Here is a 6,029-nt window from a genome sequence, read left to right on the forward strand (position 1 = left end):
CTAATACATTTTACATAATATTTAACTATTTTATTTCACAATTCTGCCTTTTTTTTTTCTTGCAAATTCAAGTTTATATCTCCTAGTTCGGACTTTATAACTTGATTCAACTCAACAATTGCGAGTTTGTCCATTCTGAGGGAAAAAAAAAGCCAGAAGTGTGGGATTATAAACTAAAAAGAAAGAATGACGAATTGATTTTTCTTACCAGAATTGTGAGATATAATCTCGGAATTGCAAGAAAAAAAATATTATTTTATTCCATGGCTTCAATAGACTGCTACGTTAAAACTGTCATTTTCTGCCACCAGATAGGCTCCGCCCACAAACGATCTAAAGTTGATGACGCGCTTGCCCTGCAGTGAGAGGTTTGGCAGGATATGGAGTTGCACCGTCTCAGTCCGGCGTGGGTAAAATAATTATAATGCTGAAGGTGAGGTACAATTCATATTTCTTCATTAAATAACTTATAAAGTACTGTGAGACATAATTTCACAAACAGCACGAGTGAATCACCTCGTGCACTCTCTCTTTCCCTCTCAAAATGCGCAAATGGCTTCTAATCACATCGCGTCTGCACTATAAGCCAGCTGCACAGTTGACAAAGGAATTATCACTTGCACAATCGAGGCAGTGTTGCATCGTAACTAAAGTTTATGAATTGCGGTTCTTTTTAATTCTTGCCAGTGTTTAACCTTTCAGCACTCGCGTGCTCTCCTTCGCCTCAAGCGTGCACATGCACACTTGAAGCGCACACACATAACGCAGGTTCACACATACTCCGTTCGCAGTGCGTATGTGGTGCGTATTTTTTCCGCGCTCATGTTAACGGATTTTAAAATCGTTCACACTGCACACGGTTGCGGCCGGGCAGTGTGTTCCAGGAGCGGTGCGTCTGCAGCAGTGCAGAGATCGTTTCTGCACCGAGTCTTTGCCGTGCTGCACGCGCTGAATTAAACTGACAGCACATTGTTTGCGGTAAATATGAAAACGAAAATGTAGTAATTACACCATAAATGCATATAATTAAAGTCTGTGTTTCACAGTCAACACATATGGCTTGTTGGCTAGTTTTAATGGAAAAGAGCACTTTTAGATAAAGGCAACGACACATGGCACCCGTGGAGGTAGGAAAACAAAGTTCTTTATGAACTGCATGATTGCTTGTAATAAAGATTTAAATGCAAAAGAAAAGGTAGTAGAGCTGACTGTTTCTGTCAGTGGTAAGTTTGAATTTAGAATGTTTGTGATAACGTAAGAAAAGTAGTTTAAATGTTTTGCCACTTGCTTGGGCAACTGTTTTGTGCTGTGTGTAAGCTATTGTGCAACAATTGCACTAGTGTAAAAACAAAAATGCATTGCATGATCAAACATTTAGGTGAGATAAATATATATTTTTGAAAAATCTAAAAAAAAATGCTCCCCTCCACCCCTCAAAAAAAAAAAAAAATCCTCTCTCACAAGAGTCAAGTATAAGAGGGACATTCCCCCATTTTTAACAATGAAATTCAGGCCCTGAATAAATGTCTAAAAATCCTGTTTGGAGTATTACTATAAATAATTCTATATGATAAAAATAAGGCTTTAAAAAGATCGGTATCGGTGATCGTATCAGCAGATACTGCTTTCTGTGATCGACGATCTGTGATCGGCCTCAAAAATCCTGATTGGAGCACCCCTAGTTTTTAAAGACACTCCGTTGTTGTTTTTTGTGTATTTACACACTCCTTCAAACTGTTGTATAAACACAATAATTACACTCGTAGGTAGCCGTGTGATATGGCCGTATATATGGCGGCACACTGTGATTAACTAAGGCCGAAACACATCCGTGCCGATATACAGCCATATCTCGCATCTACTCGTGTGATATTGCTCATTTATATTTGTAAGGCACACGATATTCTGAGTCACATGATGTTCTGGTAAGTTCTGGTGTTCTTAAAAAAAAAAAAAAAAAAGAAAATAAATAAAATAACAAGAATTGTACAATTCTTTGAGTTAGATTGTCGTTTAGCATAAAGTACGTTGGGATATTAAGATCTGCTACCAAAAGATGTTCTACCTTGGGATATACAGACATCGTTTGGAAGTGCTGCCTGGATGGTTACAGAGAAAACTGCTGGTGATCCAAACAAGAAGAGAGAGCAGATGATTTGACTGACTGACTGACTGGACAAACGGGTATTGCTGTTTTTGATCTATTTTGGTGGGTTTGTCAGCTGGATTTTCATGAGTCAGTATTATTATTTTATTTTTTTCCCAAACTGCAGAATTAACTGATTTGTTAGTTTTTTCTGTATATAAATTATGTATATGAAATATGATAGTACATGATCCAGTGTGATGAACAGAATACAAAGAGTTAAAAAAAAAAAACCTCACTAATCTATTTCTTTTCATGGGGTTACCTAATTGTAAATAATATATAAAATTAATAATAAAATAATAATATTGTTAAATATTAATTTAAATATATATTTTTTTGACTTAAATAAAACCAGTTCATTTGGATGTTAACACATTAATCGCATAAAAAGAGGTAATGGATGTCTCGGTTGTATTCCCACCCCCATATATCTACTTTATCACAGATGTTTCTCTTTAAATTGCTTAGAAAAAAATAGACACTATTATTGACATATAGTAAGAGTAATGAGTTCATATTGAATGCATATTGCAAATATGAGCACAGCTTGAGATAGTTTACAGATCTGAAACATTTTTATTTTTTTACATTATGTAATAATTGATTTCATTTACCATTATGTAGATACTTCCACAAGGGATAAGGACAAAAAAATAAAACAATTCTAAAAATAGTTTTATAATATAGGCTAGTGATTCTCAAACTTTTTCACTTCAAGGCCCCCCATTGTCCACAATATTCAAGTCCCCTGATTTTTTCATTTGTTCATGATGTACTGGATAAGGAATAATAATAATAAGGATATATAATGAAATATCTTCGAGCTTAACATAACCAGAAAAGTGTATTTCAATCATGACAACTCTCGGAAGATTTTAGCATGGTGATGGATATGACAATGTTAATGTATTTGGGCTTGGCGGAATAGATCTGCTACAATGCTGTTGGTTATTACTGTAGTTGTAGATTATTGCTGCTGCTGCAAGAAAGTACAGGAACTTGCTACTGCCAATGCATATGCCGATACGGTGCCATGAGTATTTAAGACATACTGCTGCTGCACAAATAGCATATAAAATAACCCATAGCAGATCTATACAGGTGGAGCTGGGGAAGGTGGAGGGTTTCAGAGAAACTAGTGAATCTAGTGAATGCTAGCCAGCCATATAAATGCAAGGCAGTAAGCTCATTGGCTGCATATGCAGCATGAACCAATCAGCTTGTGCCTAGTCGTTTAACTCTCCGAATATCATCGGTTACATTAACAACCAGTCGCCTGCGCCATCTAGAGTTTCATGACTGAACTATATATATGCAGTGCGAACCCTGGTTCTTCATAGATAAAAAAAGATGTTGAGGTGCTGAATTAAAATACAATTTTTTTTTTAATTTTAGTTGTTTAACTTATTTTAATGTTTGTTTTGACTCATTTTAAATAATCTTGGCCAAAAAGAAAATTGTGCAATGCAGTGTCGGGCTCTATTTTAAGTGTCATTATTTGGAAATGCTTTAAAAAATTTGTATCACTTGCCACTTTAATTTTAAGAACTATTTTCTTTTTAAACAATATAGAATCAAAAATTGCAACATTTCCAAACGGCATTTTGCAGTATAGTGGGGTGTAACAGGACAAATCTGTCATTTAGAGCCACTAGCTCACATGCATTTATCATTCAAGGTGAAATACATTTACTTTCAAATGCCAGTAACTCAATCACTCAGAAAATAGACACAGGACCACAATCTCATGCAGCGTTCACATGGAGACAGGCTGCTAATTACAGAGCTAACGACACAACACACAGAGCTCCTCGCAGGTGTGGCTTCCAGTTTACCTCGTCCCCACACAGATACACCTAGAAGAACGAACACTTTTGTGCAAAGATTGCACTTTAAAAGCTTTGAATATATATCTACTTTATCACAGACGTTTCTCCTCAAATTGCTTAGGAAAAAATAGACACTATTATTGACATATAGTAAGTGTAATGAGTTCATATTGAATGCATATTGCAAATATGAGCACAGCTTGAGATATTTCAGAGATCTGAAAGTCCAGAAATACTTTTTTCTTTCTCTTAGGAGGAACATTTGAGAAGCAGGCAACAGTCTCTGATCTTCATAACTGCAAAGCTGACATTTCTGCAGGTCATTGCAGTCAGAGGGTTTAGAAGTTTCCTGAACGCAAGGCCCTTTGCGTCTTTGAGCAAATTGGAGTACTTGGATGCTTGCTGCAGATTATACTTACAGTTTATTCTGATTTGAGAAAGATCTCTGCATCTCTGCAAATGGGTGGCTGTGCCAAATGGAGGATTAAGGAGTAGCTGAGAGTGAAGTTGAGCAGAAAGAGTTGCGGTTGCCTGATGGGGAGTTTTAATTGCCTGCTTTTTTTTCTCTCTGTCTGTAACCTTTCATCGCTCTAATTAGTCAACAGGTTCAATCTCATACTTGCTGTAATCACCCTTAAAGCCTGTCTCTGCCCACTCTTTTAACACTGTGATGTAACAGACAGCAAGTTAGAAAGGGGACTCGGGGCTACACGTGATGTGTGTTGGTGTGTGTGGGTAAATCTGGCCAAATTTAGATTGACCACATATAACTCATCCAAGTTTTAAAAGTTTGTGCAGTTTTAATATGCCACATTTCAAGTTATGGTATTTGGGGGGCGAGTACAAGTATCCATGTACTTTAGCCAATTGGAAATTATATAAAATAAAATAAAACATTTTCTATTCTATTTTTAAAAGTGAAATGTAAATTTAGTGCCACATGTATATCAACTATGCAAACTGATGATATGCCTGACAGCCATTAACCAAATACAAGGACATTAGGGTGACCAGACCTGTTTTCTGGTGATAGTCCACATTTTTGTTGGCCTTTGCCCAACTAGGGCTGCTCTTGCAATTATATGTTTGTTTTATTTGAAACATAATGCTCTCTATATAGCATAGGCTTATTTAAACAAACATCACATCATATTATCATCACTTATATTCTTGATGCTCTTCTCTGTTTGTTCTTAGGATGACAAGTTAAATTTTTAGACTGGTCTGCCTCAGCGATATAACAGTGCTCAATGTCAAAATGATTGAGAAGACATCATTATGGCCTTGAAAAATAATATGCAATATATATATATATATATATATATATATATATATATATTTCATTTACCATTATGTAGATACTTCCACACAGGGATAAGGACTTTCCAACACAACACTTAAAACATTTGTTCTCTCTAGCGTAAGTAATGTCCCCGGTTTCGATTTCAGAAATCTGGTCATTGTAGATTATGCTAGTGGATTTGTTCCTCATTTGTGATGAGCAAATGGATTGGCTGATTCTGCTGTGTGTGCTGCAGGTTCAGCTCATTGGCTCAAAGTCACGTGCCACTGGTTGTCACCAGTGCATCAGTGCACCAGTGCGAGGGCATCATCAATTTTGCAGATTAGCTAATTTGTTAACTGAGAGAGACCTATAGATTGAACGTTTAGATTTAACATATGAGTTAATATTAATCCTTGAAATATTTAATGAAGCCTAGCATGATGTAAAATTTAAAACGGCAATTCAAAATCTGTTCACACTTGATCAGCATTCAGCATCATTATAGACATGAGTATGTATTTATGCATGCATGTTTATGCGTGTATACATTACTGAATGACCAGATTGGTGCATAATCATGTTTGTGCGACTGAAGTAAACGCTTGCGATTTGTTGCGTCAGCATGTGTGTGTGTGTGTGTATTGAGAGGGATCAGCTGGCAGTATCTTGCATTATAAACAGGAGGTCACATGGCATTGGGTGGGTATCATGTAGAGGCTTTCCCTAAGGACATCATTAAGACAACACCGCCTAAACCAGCAGTCTG

General features: G+C 36.4%; 1 long non-coding RNA gene across 2 annotated transcripts; it reads left to right on the top strand.

Moving 5' to 3' along the window:
* The first annotated feature begins 321 nt into the window (after positions 1–321).
* Positions 322–4,886, top strand: LOC107680954 (uncharacterized). Of its 2 annotated transcripts, none has more exons than XR_001633208.1 (3): positions 322–433; positions 2,080–2,209; positions 4,232–4,886. It is a non-coding gene; the product is annotated as an uncharacterized LOC107680954 (long non-coding RNA). The 2 variants fall into 2 exon arrangements; XR_001633209.1 differs by having other exon boundaries at positions 2,080–2,184.
* Positions 4,887–6,029: the final 1,143 nt, after the last annotated feature.

The sequence above is a fragment of the Sinocyclocheilus anshuiensis genome, unplaced genomic scaffold (genome assembly GCF_001515605.1).
Source record: "Sinocyclocheilus anshuiensis isolate Anshui unplaced genomic scaffold, SAMN03320099.WGS_v1.1 scaffold20, whole genome shotgun sequence".
Taxonomy (NCBI): domain Eukaryota; kingdom Metazoa; phylum Chordata; class Actinopteri; order Cypriniformes; family Cyprinidae; genus Sinocyclocheilus; species Sinocyclocheilus anshuiensis.